Source organism: Triturus cristatus, chromosome 12 (genome assembly GCF_964204655.1).
Source record: "Triturus cristatus chromosome 12, aTriCri1.1, whole genome shotgun sequence".
Classification (NCBI taxonomy): domain Eukaryota; kingdom Metazoa; phylum Chordata; class Amphibia; order Caudata; family Salamandridae; genus Triturus; species Triturus cristatus.
Window position 1 is genome coordinate 459,174,074 of NC_140595.1, and position 14,645 is coordinate 459,188,718.

Below are 14,645 nucleotides of genomic sequence, written 5' to 3' on the forward strand. Positions count from 1 at the left end.
CAACTTGTTTTTTTTCCAATTTAATTTTTTAGGTGTGGCTTGGCAGCACAGCGGTCTGCTAGATGTACTGTTACCAATTCTTTAAAAAATTATACATAGAGTGGGATTTGGCTCCCACTAGAGGAGTATTACTCTATCACCTCTTGCTATTGGTTGTGAGGTGCATCTTTCACCTCTTAGAGAGTGTTTGCATTGCAATGCATGAGGAACTATTTTAACTCTAAAAAAAATTACTCAATCATCACATTTTCAATTCTTCAGCTCATACATGCATTCTATACAGTACATAATATTATTCTAAATTTTTATAGCAGTATGCATTTCAGTGATTTGTCAGGACTTGAGTAGGAGCCATAACCATCACCAAAGGAAGGTGTAGGAATATGTGGTGATGCTGGTTAGGCTTCACCATGTAATACTCTCACAACACCCCAGAGATGGTCCTTGGATTCACAATAATAATCCTGAGCTCAGTCCTGGTGGAGTGGCAAAGAGCAGTCAGGCTTTAATAGAGGAGCATGTGCTAAGCATTTGAGAGTACCAGAATGGAAGATAAGTAATCCAACACCAATATACGTAATAATAAAGCAGATTTTTATCTTTAATTTAGATACTGAAATGAATGAGATCAGATACATATAACCAGAGATATGGATTTGAGATGAAAACATAATTCCCAGCAATGCACTACTGCAGTACTTTTGCATTGCAGTCAATGGTAAAAAAGTGGTAGGGACAATCACTCACTTGCAGGTCGAGCTGCGTGGAAGTCAATGAGGGTAAACGTAATGCGGGTCCCAGGACCATGTCATGATAGTCAGTTCAATTTTATCTGGCTTGAGAAGCCCGGGTGCAGAGTTGCCCTGGTTGTCCTTGATGCTGATGCTGGAGCCGTGGGAGAGCTGGTTTTACCGCTTACACAGTGCCAGTGGGGAACAGGAGGCAAAAAGTCAACAACGGAGCCATTGCTGATGTTGGATGAAGGTTTTGCGGAGTTCCCTCGAGGTGCAGCATTGAGTAAAGGGAGTGGTTGCCGGACTACCGACCAACAAACCTTGGCAGTGGTAAGCACAGTAGAAAGTTAATTCGACATCCGGAGGTCCTAGGGAACATGGTAGCCCCCTGAAACTTCGTGGAGGTCAGGACTACATTTCCTACAATGTACTGGACTATCTACTTCTGAGCGATACCTCTGAAGGCCACATAATCAGCGATTCCTTGGTTCCAGCACATTGTTTTTACCAGCGATTGCTGGAGACTAGTGTTGCTAGTCCAGGGGAGTCTGGTGATGCCTTTGCCATCAAAGGGGTCCCTCTGTCTAGGGGAACCAGGCTTTGGTGTAGGACGAGCTGCATTCATGCAGTTCCTGGAAGGTTGCCACAGGTGCAGAGTACCACGCCTTTGGTTTGTGCAGCTCTTTTTGTCGCAGACACAGGTATTTGCTTTAGTCCCTATTGCAAGTCAGATCAGAACTGAAGTTCTGGTATTAGGGGTAGCCCTTAAATCCTAGATTTAGGGGTGTTAGGATTGTGGGCACAAGTGGCCAATGGGCTACTAGCCCCAGCATCTAATCCGCCTCTGAGGTGAACACATCTGGGCTTGTAGGTCACTTTTTCCACCCAGAAGCCACTATTCTACCACTTTTAAAAATGGCAAAAGTCTTCCTCAGATGTACAGACCAGCTATCCCCACCTTAGAGGTGTAGCTAGCTTTCTGGGTGTGTACACCTCCTGAAAATCTAATTTTTCCACCTGCCCAGGTGCAAATGTGCCTGGGGGCAGGGAGAGGGCTGTTTCCTCTTTTGGGAGGCAGCCTGGTTGCATATCACAGGTGGTGCAGCTTTTTAAACTGTCAAGGAGAGTTCCCGTCCAGGCCATTGCTTCTGACTCCTGGGAGAGTTCACACACGATGGCAGGGATGAGATTCCTGTTTTGGCATCGTCAAGTGCAGGCTGGCAAGTATAGGACAGGAAAGACTGGGAAACGAGGTTGGCAACCTCTAAGGAAGCCTCCTGGATGCATGCCACATTGTCCTCGACACAAGATTCATGTCAAGGGTGATGAGGCATGTTGTTTGATATCAAAAACAACATATTTGGGTGGTACCTTAATTGAGCTGCCAACCTCAGATTTGTCTGGGTGCCAGCTCATGTAATCCAATGGACCATCTATCACTTATAGTGTCCTTTAATGGTAAAGCCACTATAGGGACATATAAGCTTGCACTTACATGTCCACACTTTTAATGTAATGCACCCTGCCTCTTGGACTCAGGTGCTCTTCTTTAGGGGAGACTGGCATATTTTAAAAATAGTATATTGGCTTTGCCACACATGGTGAGGGTAAAGTTGAGTTCAATCAGTTTCCACTGCTCCTGGTGTCTGCAATGGCAGGCCTGCTGTCAGTAGTTTACTTGGGTCACTCAGGGTGGCACAAACAGTGCTTCAGGCCCTGGTGGCCCCTTTAGCACCCATGCCCTGGGTGGGACTGGTACCATATACTATGGACTTATAACTTTAGAAAGCGTGAGAGTCAACAAGCGTGCCATTAGGGCCCGGCCCCCTGACTTACGCCCCGCCCCCATAGTCCGGCCAGGTAGCCCGATTGGCTACCGGCTGTAGTAATTCATTCCGGGTCAAGGAGTGACGCGTTTCTGGTGGGGGAACGGGTGCGGGGAGGGGTGGAGTCAAAGGGCTATTTATGCCCGGGAACACATGCAAACTTCCTCTTTTTCCCGCACCAGGCCCCAGGACTATTCGAGGGCCTCAATCTTACGTGGACTTGCTGTTGCCGTTCGTAGGGGCCCAGGCGGTCAAGAGAAGGAGTTTGCAGCCGGGTGGACGAGCGGACATAGAGACGAGCCCTGCGGCTCTCGCGCATCTGGGGTTGTTAGCGCGGTATCGGGCGGGCATCGCAGACCTAGAGGTAAGGTGTCGGGGTCTGGGGGGGTGTTGGACAGCCGTGGGTGGCCGATGGACAGTGATCGGGGGATTCTACTGTGAGTCGGTAAGATTTGGCCCCACCCACCGGACGCTTGTGGCTGCCCGGTGTCCCCCTCGGCATCCAGCACGCTTCTAGGGAAGTGCTTGAATCAGGACACCTTTCCCCTGGGTCCGGGACCTGAAGCGGGTAGTGCGGGATTGGTGAGGTGTGAGTGATTTGATTGAGGCACCGGCAAGCGAGGCAGTATTGCGGCCCCCCTTTGTGTTGTAGTACAGCTGCGATACAGGAGTGGGCGGGGAATTTGAGCGCGCGCTCTTTTGTTGCACCGACAAGCGAGGCAATACTGCGGACCCGTTTTTGAGCGAGAGAAAAGCGGCAATAACAGAGTTGCGCTGGAATCTGAACGGGCGCTCTTTTGTTTTAAAGCGGCAAAGCAGTGTGTAGTAAAGCAGCGATAACAGAGTAGCGCCGAAATTTGAACGCGCGCTCTTGTTGTTTTAAAAGCGGCAAAGCAGTGTGTGGCAAAGCGACGATAAAGAGTAGCGTGGAAATTTGAACGCACGCTCTAATGTTTTAAAGCACCTTCGGAGCTTTTAAGTAGCTCGGCTGGGAGAGCTCGGGGCAAAAATCGGCACACGCGCATTATAGACGCATTGCAGGTCAGGCGAGTGGGTGGTTACAGGCGCTAGGAAGATAGTGCGCTCTGTGGGTGTTCGTGAGCGCGCAGCAAACGCAGGCCCTGCGCTAGGCGGGCATTACTCAATGGTGAGAGGCAGCACACATGCTAACAGACCACTAATAATTGTGGGCACAGTCCTGTGTGGGGGGTGGTTACAATTCCAAGTGCAAGGCCCAATTTAGGGGAGCATAATGCCAGCAAGGGGGCGCCATCAGAAGAGGAAGGATGGTGACCCTGAATTAGCACAGCTATTAAAACTGGTATTGGCCTAAATTGAGCAGGGATGATGAGAGCGATGAGGAACAAGGGGGCGAGGCTCCAGTGCCAGATGGGGACGATGTCCCAGAGCCCGAGGATAGGGTCCGCCCTCCCAGGACCATGGCTCCTCCTAAGTCAGCATTCCCCCCTTAGTGGAGCGGCCCAGGGTGAATAAGAACGGACAAGGAAGCAAGGAACCGGAAGGGCAGGTCCCAGCGCCAGCAGCCCCCATAATACCCCCACAGCCAGAACCAGTGCTTCCAGGACCCAGCGCACCCCTGCAGCCAGTGCCCAAGGTCCCCCCGCAACCAACACCGAATGTACTCCCACAGCCAGTGCCAGTATCACCAGTACCGGTTGAGGGGCGGGATGCTGTGGGGACAATACTGGCGGAGATCAGGCGAGCACTGAAGGCCTTGGCGCCCGCACCGAATCCCCAGAATCCCATAGTGCCAGAAATAGTGCCGCCCATAGCGCCACCTCTACAGACCGGGCAAGGGGGGGGGTTACCGACACAGACGGGGGCACTGGGTTGCATGGTCCCCCCCACCCCAGTCCAACTGGAAGTAGCAGCAGGGAGGGTGCAAGTGCCCACAGCTAGCATACTGGCCTCAGTGGCAACTCTTTTGGCGCAGTTAGCGGCACCGACAGCGGGGAACCAGACCAGTGGGGCGGCATTTGCGCCATGGGCACCACTGACAGGAACAGAAGCTGCGCTCAGTGAGATTAGTAAACAGGTGGCCCTCTTGGGCAAAGCGCAGAACAAAGAGTTGGACGCAGCCCCACAGGCAGCGGGTCAAGCGGCCCCCGCCTAACCAGAGACATCAGGGACCGCTACAGGTAAGGCGGCTGAGAGTGCAAGCAAAGGGGCAGACAACGGGCGAAGGCAATTAGGGGCCATGATGCTGAGTTATCTAAGCATGGTAAACTAGCAGCGCATGTGCCTCTTGACACAAAAGAGAAGATTTGGAAGGGAGAATTCATTGACATATTCTCCCTAATCAGGCCAAAGAGGAGGGAAGTGGACTCTAAAGAGAAAGATGGGAAGGAAGGTTCTTTAAAGGATAGGAAACCAAGAGTAGAAGAATCAATCACTAACTGGTTGTTTGATTTCAACGTTTTTGCAACAGTAATGTTAGAGAAGAAGTCCGATTGGCAATACCTTTGATATGCTATGCGAATAAGATCCTGAAGACCCAGTCAACGTATCGAGGTATAGCCTGGCTGGATTATGATAGGGACTTCAGGTGGGCCAAAGTGGAAGACCCTGACATGGGGTGGGACCAAACAGAGGTGAATGTATGGTTAGAAAGTGTCAATAACAAGGTACCCATGAAGCAGCCCTTTCGGACCTCATAGGTGGGTGCGGGCGAGAAAAAAGGGACGTGTTGGGCTTTTAACCGAAAGATCTGTACTTGGCCAACCTGGGCATGTAAGTTTAAACACGCCTGTGTGTTTTACGGTCATCCTTCCCACCCCGAGTTCAAGTGCAATAAAAAATCAAAATATAGAGGGAGGGAGCCCAAGCCATCCCAGCAATAAGCTACCCATGCCAGTTGAGACAGGGAGGCTGATTTATGGCTGAATCAGTATCCGGACATGTCGGCAGCCAGGGCATTGTATCAAGGTTTTTAAACAGGTTTTCGCATTCCGGCGCTAGAGGTACCTCCTGTTGAATATTGCAATAATCTATTGTCAGCACGCATGCACCCCACAGTAGTGTCGCAGAAGGTCGGTAAAGAAAGGGCGCTGGGGTGGGGGGCTGGCCCATTGTTCGCCCCCCCCCACTGCCAGGATATGTGTGTTCACCGCTGGGAGTGGTTCCTAAGAAGGAGCCAGGTCAGTACAGGATGATACATAACTTATCAGCGCCAAGGGGAGCATCGGTGAATGATGCCATACACCCGGCCTTGTGCTCAGTGACATATTCTTCCTTTGACATGGCATTGCAGAAGCTGCGCGATTTAGGGCCCAGCGCCTTCATGGCAAAGACAGACATTGAGTCAGCTTTCTGGCTCATGCCTGTGCACCCTGACGATTACCATCTGTTAGGTTTCCAGCTGAACCACCAATTTTATTATGACAGATGCATGCCAATGGGTTGTGCGGTGTCTTGAACGTATTTCGAGATGTTTAGTTCCATGCTGCAGTGGCTGTTTGTTTTCAGAACAGGGCACAAAGACATTGTACACTACTTGGATGATTTTATGATCATGGGCCCCCCTACATCAGAGGAGTGTGGTCAGGTTTTGGGTAAACTAGTTGCAATGTTTGAAGAGTTGGGGGTGCCACTGGCCCCTGGTAAGACGGTGGGTCCAGCGACATGCATGTCTTTCCTGGGAATTGAGATAGACACAGTGTTGGGGTAATGTAGGTTACCAATGGATAAAGTACAGGCCTTCTCACAAGTAATAGACGCTGCATTGGCAGGAGCTAAAGTCACGCTACATCAACTCCAGGTGCTGGTGAGTCAGTTGAACTTTGCCTTGAGGATCATTCTGATGGGACGCCCCTTCTCAAGGTCAATTGCACGGGCAATGGTGGGGTTGTCTCAAAAGCACCATCATGTGCGACTGCAGTCAGATGTAAAGGAGGACCTAAGGGTATGGTGCAGTTTCTTGAGGGATTTCAATGGTAAGGTGATATCGCCCGCACCGCCAATATCCAGCGCAGACTTGGGTTTACTCACAGACTCAGCGGGTAGCGTAGGTTTTGGAGCAGTGTTGGGGACACGCTGGTGCAGGGGAGACTGGCCGACAGCATGGCAGGAGAGAGGGCTGACCAGGAATATAGCCTTTTGGGAATTATTTCCAATTGTAGTAGCAGTAACAATTTGGGCTGAATTCTTTGAGAACAAGTCAGTGATTTTCTGGTCAGAAAACATGGCAGTAGTGGAGGCCATTAATAGGCAGGGAGCCACATGTAAGCATGTCTTGAGGTTGTTAAAACATTTGGTCCTCGCCTGTTTAAAGCTAAATCTGCTGTTCAGAGTGGCACACATTCCAGGGGTAGAGAATCAGGCTGCTGATGCTTTGTCTCGCTCCAAGTTGCAGGATTTCCGGAGGTATCACCCACAGGCCAAGGATCAGATGACAGTGTTCCCGACATCTCTGTGGAAGATTGGGGCCCCGCTTTAGCAGGGCTAGTTGGATCTTCATTGAGCGAATGCACCAGAAGAACTTACCAGCAACAGTTCAAAGCATACAGGAATTTTGCAAAGCACATGGGCCAAGTGCCCCTTTTTTCTACAGGGCGCTATGCGGTTTTCTGCAAGTTTTAAAGGATCAGGGCAGGCCAGCTTCCTATGCTAGGGCGCATGTGACAGCGGTAGGGTTCTTTGCCAAATTGGCAGGCGAGCGCGACCCAGGGGCAGTGTTTGTGGTCAGAAAAGCGCTGTCAGGATGGGCCAGGCTGGAAGGGATCAAGAGAGATAGTAGAAGGCCACTGGATGTGAAGACTCTGGGTGACATTATTGGGTCCTTACAGGCGATATGATCCTCATATTATGAGAGCATCCTATTTGGGGCAGCATTTTCCCTGGCCTTTTATGGGGCGTTCCGGGTAGGGGAGTTGGTGGGAGCCTCCAAGAGGGACCAGTCGGGAGGGCTCCGGTGGCGGGACACTAACATAGTCCAGGGTGAACTGGTGGTGGCCTTGAGAAAATCTAAGACAGACCCATTGGGGAAGGGGGCCACGATTAGGCTGTGTCCTGGACCAGGGGTGGGTGTATGCCCCGTGGCCAGGATGGAAGCATACTTGGCAATTCGTCCATTAGGGAGTGGGCAGGCCCTGTTCATACACGAGCAGGGGGATTGCTTGTTGCAATATCAATTCAAGGCTGTGTTTGGGCAGGCGTTTGCAAGTCTGGGTTGGACCCACCAGGTTATTCTTCACATTCATTTAGAATCGGCGCGGCGACTCTGGCGGCAGACGCTGGCCTACCGGCCAAGTCAGTAAATAGGGTTGGGCATTGGTCATCAGCTTGTTTCAGACGCTATGTACGGCCCGAATTGCTATAAGTGAATGAATAGATATGTTGGCATGATCATTCTGACTTTTCCATTTCGCTTCCCGCCATTACTATGTCCTCCAAAGTGGTGTGGGTGTTTGGACACTCGTTCGTACGGCGCGCCACGGTTCGGTTGCAACAAAAGCAAATGTCAAAACCACCGGATCTGAAGGGAATGTCGTTCCTATGGCGCGGCATCGGGGGCCTGCGGATCCAGAAGCTACGACGGCTAGTCGAGGAGACAATTGCACACGAGGGACAGCAGTCCCCGGATTTGATCATCTTGCATTTAGGCGGCCACGACATGGTGGACCTCGGACGGCAGGCGGTCAGGGAAGCATTATTGACAGAGTTCGCCTGGCTAGGGAGAGAGTTCCCTCATGCACGGATTGCTTGGTCTTGTATGATTCCACGTCGAACATGGGGCGCCGGAGTGCGGTCTAGGGCCTTGAACGTGTCAGTGAGGCAACTCAATGGCGAGTTGGCCAAGCTGTGCCCTGGACAGGGTCGCTTGTGTCATATACCACACAGACTCATCACAGAGGACAGGATGTTTCACCTTGACAGCGTGCATTTATCAGACATTGGCATGAACGTATGGATGAAAGGAATTTGGTCATTTGTACAGAATTTGTTCAGTGGTGGGGATGGTGAAGGACCTCTGGGCCCTGGTCACCCTAGTGGCGGAAAAGAGACCACAGAACATTGACTTGCAGGGTTAACGGGAGTACTTCTTACATACTCCCTAGCCCAGCACTGAGGGGAGAGACGGTAAGCTCTCCGCAGGGAGAATGGGAACACCGGCTGGGGAGGCAAGGGCGCCAGGTTACGAACTAGGGCATGGGGCAGCGGCCCCGGTCATTCCCTACGAGCCTCTTTGACAGCTTGGTGGTAGAGGGGTGGGCCCCATAAATGGCAGACAAGGACCAGAGGGCTGGGGCTCACCGCTCAAGGACGCAGGTGGGTTGCGCCTTGCGTGGTTCTCAGACTAGGAGATGCAAGCCAGAGGGCCCCTTGGTGCTGGAGCAAGTGAATATCGCATAACCGGTGGTTATGATATGTGATTGTGATTATAGATATGAAAAGTGTTAATGTTGAATTGAAATGTGAAATATGTAAATGCAATTTTTGTCATGTTTATGTGTGTTTGTAATTAAACATGGCCGTTTATACCCACACACTTGGAGTACCATGTACTGATTGTAGGTTTGCATGGGGGTAGGGCGGGGGTCGTCCTACGGGGTCCGGTCTCTATAGAAAGCGCGAGAGTCAACAAGCGCGCCATTAGGGCCCGGCCCCCTGGACCCACACCCCGCCCCCATAGTCCGGCCAGGTAGCCCGATTGGCTACCGGCCGTAGTAAATAATTCTGGGTCAAGGAGTGACGCGTTTCCGGTGGGGGAACGGGCGCAGGGAGGGGTGGAGTCAAGGGGCTATTTATGCCCGGGGACACATGCGAACTTCCTCTTTTTCCCGCGCCAGGCCCCAGGACTATTCGAGGGCCTCAATCTCCCACCCACCCGTCCCTGAGATTAGAGGTTTTTGGGGCGAAGTTAGGAGAGGGGAGTGGCGGAAAAGAGGCCACAGAACATTGACTTGCAGGGTTAATGGGAGTCCTTCTTACATACTCCCTAGGCCAGCACTGAGGGGAGAGACGGTAAGCTCTCCGCAGGGAGAATGGGAACACCGGCTGGGGAGGCAAGGGCGCCAGGTTACGAACTAGGGCACGGGGCAGCGGCCCCGGTCATTCCCTACGAGCCTATTTGACAGCTTGGTGGTAGAGGGGTGGGCCCCATAAATGGCAGACAAGGACCAGAGGGCTGGGGCTCACCACTCAAGAACGCAGGTGGATTGCGCCTTGCGTGGTTCTCAGACTAGGAGATGCGAGCCAGAGGGCCCCTTGGTGCTGGAGCAAGTGAATATCACATAACCGGTGGTTATGATATGTGATTGTGATTATAGATATGAAAAGTGTTAATGTTGAATTGAAATGTGAAATATATAAATGCAATTTTTGTCATGTTTATGTGTGTTTGTAATTAAACATGGCCGTTTATACCCACACTCTTGGAGTATCATGTACTGATTGTGGGTTTGCATGGGGGTAGGGCTGGGTCGTCCTAGGGGGTCCGGGCTCTAATAAAGGGGTTAAAGTCCTTGTCAATTGGGGGTACCAATTCACACATTATCAGGCTTTTGTTCACTGTCAAAGTCGAAAACCAGCCTATAGTAGACAAAATGGGGCATATAGTGAGGGGGGGGGGGTATCTGCAAAAAGGCCTGGTGTCTTACAACCACCTTCACTATTACCATTACTATCACTATCATTACCACATAGCATTTCTACATGTCGTGGTTTCATGCTCTACCGCATTACAGCCAATCCTATTGGTTTTGCCCAAGCCTGAATACTTGTATGACTACATTTGGTAGTGTTCAAGTACTTCTGGAGTGTGGTTAATTCTTCATAAACGACAATGAATTATGTTGATCATATGTGTAGTGCTACGAGGCTTATCTTAGATGTGATTGGAGGGTGGCAGCAGCAAGGAAGAAGCTTTTTGACTGAGATGATCTTGCCAACAACAATAATTCAATTAACATAGAGATGCTAGCATGCAGCATATGGGGCAAATTACCCTGCAATCATCTGGCCTAAGCCAGATGATTAAGCTAGAGTTATCGGGGTTGCAGATCTTCACGTAGTGTGAGCTCACTGCTACTAAAACCACAGATTTTCCACAAAAAGAGAACGTGCTACAGAGCCTTCTCGGGTATCACCCCGAAGATATGGAACTCTCTGCCGCCGGATGTCTGCCGAATCTCATCTACCTCCTCCTTCAAAAAAGAAGTGAAAACTCTTCTAATTAACAAGTTTATGCCATAAGATAATCACCTTATGTTCTATTGATAAACACATTATGTCCTTTTGACTATATACATGCCTACTACTCCGATATGGTGTATGATTACTACATTGTTGATCCGCTATAGAAATCAGTCTTACTATGCTATGTTCATATATGTGACGAGTTCCTGTTCTTACAACTATATCCTGCCTTCCTCTAATGTAAAGCGCTCTGATACCCTCTAGGGTCATGTTCACTCTATACAAAACTTTATAAATAAAATAAAATAAAAAATCTGGCCACTGAACTGTGGCTGGCTACTACCATTACACTCAGGCGAAAGGAGGAACCTAGAGTGATCATAGCCTCCCATCACTTGGTTATACCTCATAGAAATCAAGCCTCAGAACAATATAAACAAATGCCTTTGGTAAATCTTCCCATGCTGAGGCTTCCCTCGAAAAGTCCAAGCTATTATTGCCTTAGTGCTTTCCGATCTTGAGTCTGTCAATGGACTATTCCTTGGATGACTTCTGTTGCTTCTTCTGAGAATTCAGAAAGCAGCTGACCAACAGCTTCTTGCCCTCAAGATCAAGATGCACACCACACCAGACATCATATTCTTGCGCTTGCTACCTGTAGCTAGATCTTAGGTCTTTAAAGCGATGTTTTCACTCATCGAGCAAACAGTAAATTGAATTGGATTACTCTTTCTTCAACAGAAACAAAACCAGTATATTCTAGACTGCCCCCTCTTTTGACTATCCCACTCTCCCCCCCCCCCCCAAAACAAACGGGTGGAACTAGATTCTCTATCCAGCTCCTGCACGAATAAGAAAAATCAACTATCATCTTGAATTCTGACCGCGAAAAACCTTGCTTTTTCTATTCCCAAAACCACAAGGTGCAGACGACCAGCTATATAAATAGAAAGTAGGCGTACCTGAATATGTCTATTCTCACACTTTGTACAATTACTTATGCTTATGGCACTATTGCATGTCACAACATGTTTTAAGCATGTCTCTGAACTTCACAAAACTCACCTAACAGCACCCACATGACTTAGAATGTCCAACATCCATCCAACCATACTCCAAAAGGGCACCCAGGGACACAAAGCAAATCATAGAGCTACTTGCTCTTGTCTGGTGTATGATGCGCTATACAAATTCTGCAATACAATACAATACAGGACTCATTACAAAATATTTTACCGGCCTTATTTTATCCCCTGTTCCATCCTTGATATCTAAAGTAACGGAGGCTTGGATGTCTTTGATCACTACCTGCCTCAATTTGCTTGCGAACAAATTGATTACTGCTTCCAAAACTTTGGGTTAAAAAAATCAAGTATACAGTTGAATACACTGACAAGAGAACTGGATCCAGAAATACCTGAACGGTTCTTCAGCTCGGAATTAGAGTGCTAGACAGCTTTGTGTGTCTAACTGTACCGTCTAAGCAAGTATTCACAAGAGCAACACACAGCCTGTCCATTTGAAGCCAGCGTAGGGAGGAGGCAGGCCTGGACTGAAATGTTTTAATAAAAGAGAGTATGGGCCAGATGTACTAAATGTAGTAAGTGTAATTTCCAAAATGCAATTGCTACCAAATTCCAATTAGGAAATTGCAATTCCTAGTGTAAAAAAAAGTACAAACTCAGATAGCAAGTCCTAATGGGTCACACATCAGCCTACCTAAGGAATATTAATGAGGTAGGTCGCAATTTGTAACCCATTGGGAATCACCGCCCTCGCAGGAAAGCCAGCCTGCTGAGGTCATCAGACCACCATGTATGAGATTGTTTTTAATAAAGCATTTTTTTTTAAATGAAGTCCATTTTCCTTAAAGGAAAATGGGGTGCGTTTAAAAAGAAAATAATTAAACTTCGAAGTTTCATTTTTTAAGAGTAGGCAGAGGTCCGTTGAACCTCTGCCTGCTCTTAAAAAAATATTTTTGTATTCTAAAAAGGGAAGGGGTCCCATTGGGACTTCTTCCTATTTGTGAGTAGGTTACCACCTCCTTCGAGGAGTAAGTAAAGCATTAATGTTTTGAGAGCGGAATTCGGTCTCAAAACATGAATACATCCCTTTCAGATTTGGTTTTTGGAAGGGACGCCAAAACACGCTTCTTCCAAATACTGAATCTCAAACACAAATTGCGATTCAGTAACGTGTTACTGAATCTCAATTTGTGCATGAACATATGTAAAAGCATTTTTGCAGTCAGAAACGGTCTGATCTGGCCATTTCTGACTGCAAAATGCTTTGTATATATGGCCCTTAGTCTCTCTCTCTCTGAAAGCTAATGGAAGATTGCAGCAGCTGTACAAGTCTTCGTTGAATGAGCAAGGCTTTGCAAAGGATCCGCAGTGGAGCACTAAGTTTTCATCGGTATTTGAGACATGAGGACAAAAGCTGAACTGTGTCAGAATCCAGGAAGACCATCAACCCCCTAAACCGCAAGAACCATTTAGTTACCGCCTACATGGAAAAATGAAATATTTGTATATCTAGAAGCAAAAATTGTATTTGAAACAATTTGACTATCAGCCCAACACTAAAGAAGGTGACCATATCAACAGCTACTATAGATGGCCCTCATTGCCAATACCCTGTAAATCCTTACTCATGTACGAATAGGACTCTGTACCCAAACTAGGATTTACCATAATTACTACACTTCCACAAACTTCCTAAGGCACACTTCATTATGAAAAATGTGGTCAACTCTGCCTGAGAAAAAATGGTCAGGAAGACTCAAAACATGCAGTTACCAGGATCATCATTTATCAAGCCCTTGCATTGACCTTGAGTCTTGCAAGGTGATGCAATGGAAACGCAATCTTTAAAGCAGATTTACCAAGCCGCAAAAGGCTACCTTGTGTGGCTCTGTGTGGCCTGGTACACCTGGAGTAGCCCAAGGCAGTGCAAGTCGCTGCCTTGCGTTGCTCTACGCTGGGAAGACGTTACATGGGTGCAGAGTGGGTGTTCCCACGCATCTACCCATGTTTTTTGCCGCAGTCCCTGATTTACTAAGAGTAGTAAACCTGGGAATACGTAAAAATTGGACACCTTTCCAACAAAAGCGCAATGAGGAGAAATATCCTTATTTCTCCTCGTTGTTTCCTCAGCACGTAGTAGGCCAGTGCAGTGAGAGAGCAGGAATGAGCTATGCCTGAGTAAATACAGCACATTTCTGCACACTCCATTTGACAGCAAGTTGCCTCGCTGCATTGCGCTGTGTCAAATATTAATAAATCTGAAGCCAGGTGTGCAAGCTTCGACACCTCACTGCCTTGTTCCAATCTGTAGAAATTGAAATGGGTGGCTAATACCACACCGGGTAAATACTTCACCAGGCGGTTTGCAAGGTGCTTTTCAGGCACCACAAATATAGAAGTAATCATAATGTGTCAACCGTGAAGTGAAAGATTTCACAACAAGGGAAATTATAGCATAGTGTGCAAAGACATAGGAACATAGGACACTGCTTGACAAATAACATTACCACATATGGCTGACGTTAATAGCGCCACCTTATGGATATTAGCAGACTAGCCAATGAGCTTCAACTGTTTGTAAGCAGACCTGTTGATTCCAAAACATAACACACATGGAGTGGGCTTTGGGTCAGCCCTCACTCACAGTGCTTAATTTGAGCCAGTGGTTTCTGGTGCTTGGCACCGGCACTTAATTTGCAACACCGGTGCTTGTGGTAGTGTGCTACAAGGTGGGGCTGTCTGAGATGACCACAACAACAGTCAATTATTAATTCAGTATACATCAAAAATTACTATTACCTGCCACCCAAGCCATTCTTACAGCTTTGGTGGCCTGGAATAGTCCGAATTGTCACACTTGTAAGAGTGTGATAGTAGTTAAGGTGCTACTGTCATAGTAGAGT

The 14,645-nt window shown here is 48.4% G+C and overlaps 1 protein-coding gene across 1 annotated transcript in view; it reads right to left on the reverse strand.

Annotated features, from left to right (window-relative positions):
• The window catches only part of NETO2 (neuropilin and tolloid like 2), a 272,005-nt gene that overhangs the window by 36,207 nt on the left and 221,153 nt on the right, over positions 1-14,645 (reverse strand). The gene's annotated exons all lie outside the window — the stretch shown is intronic.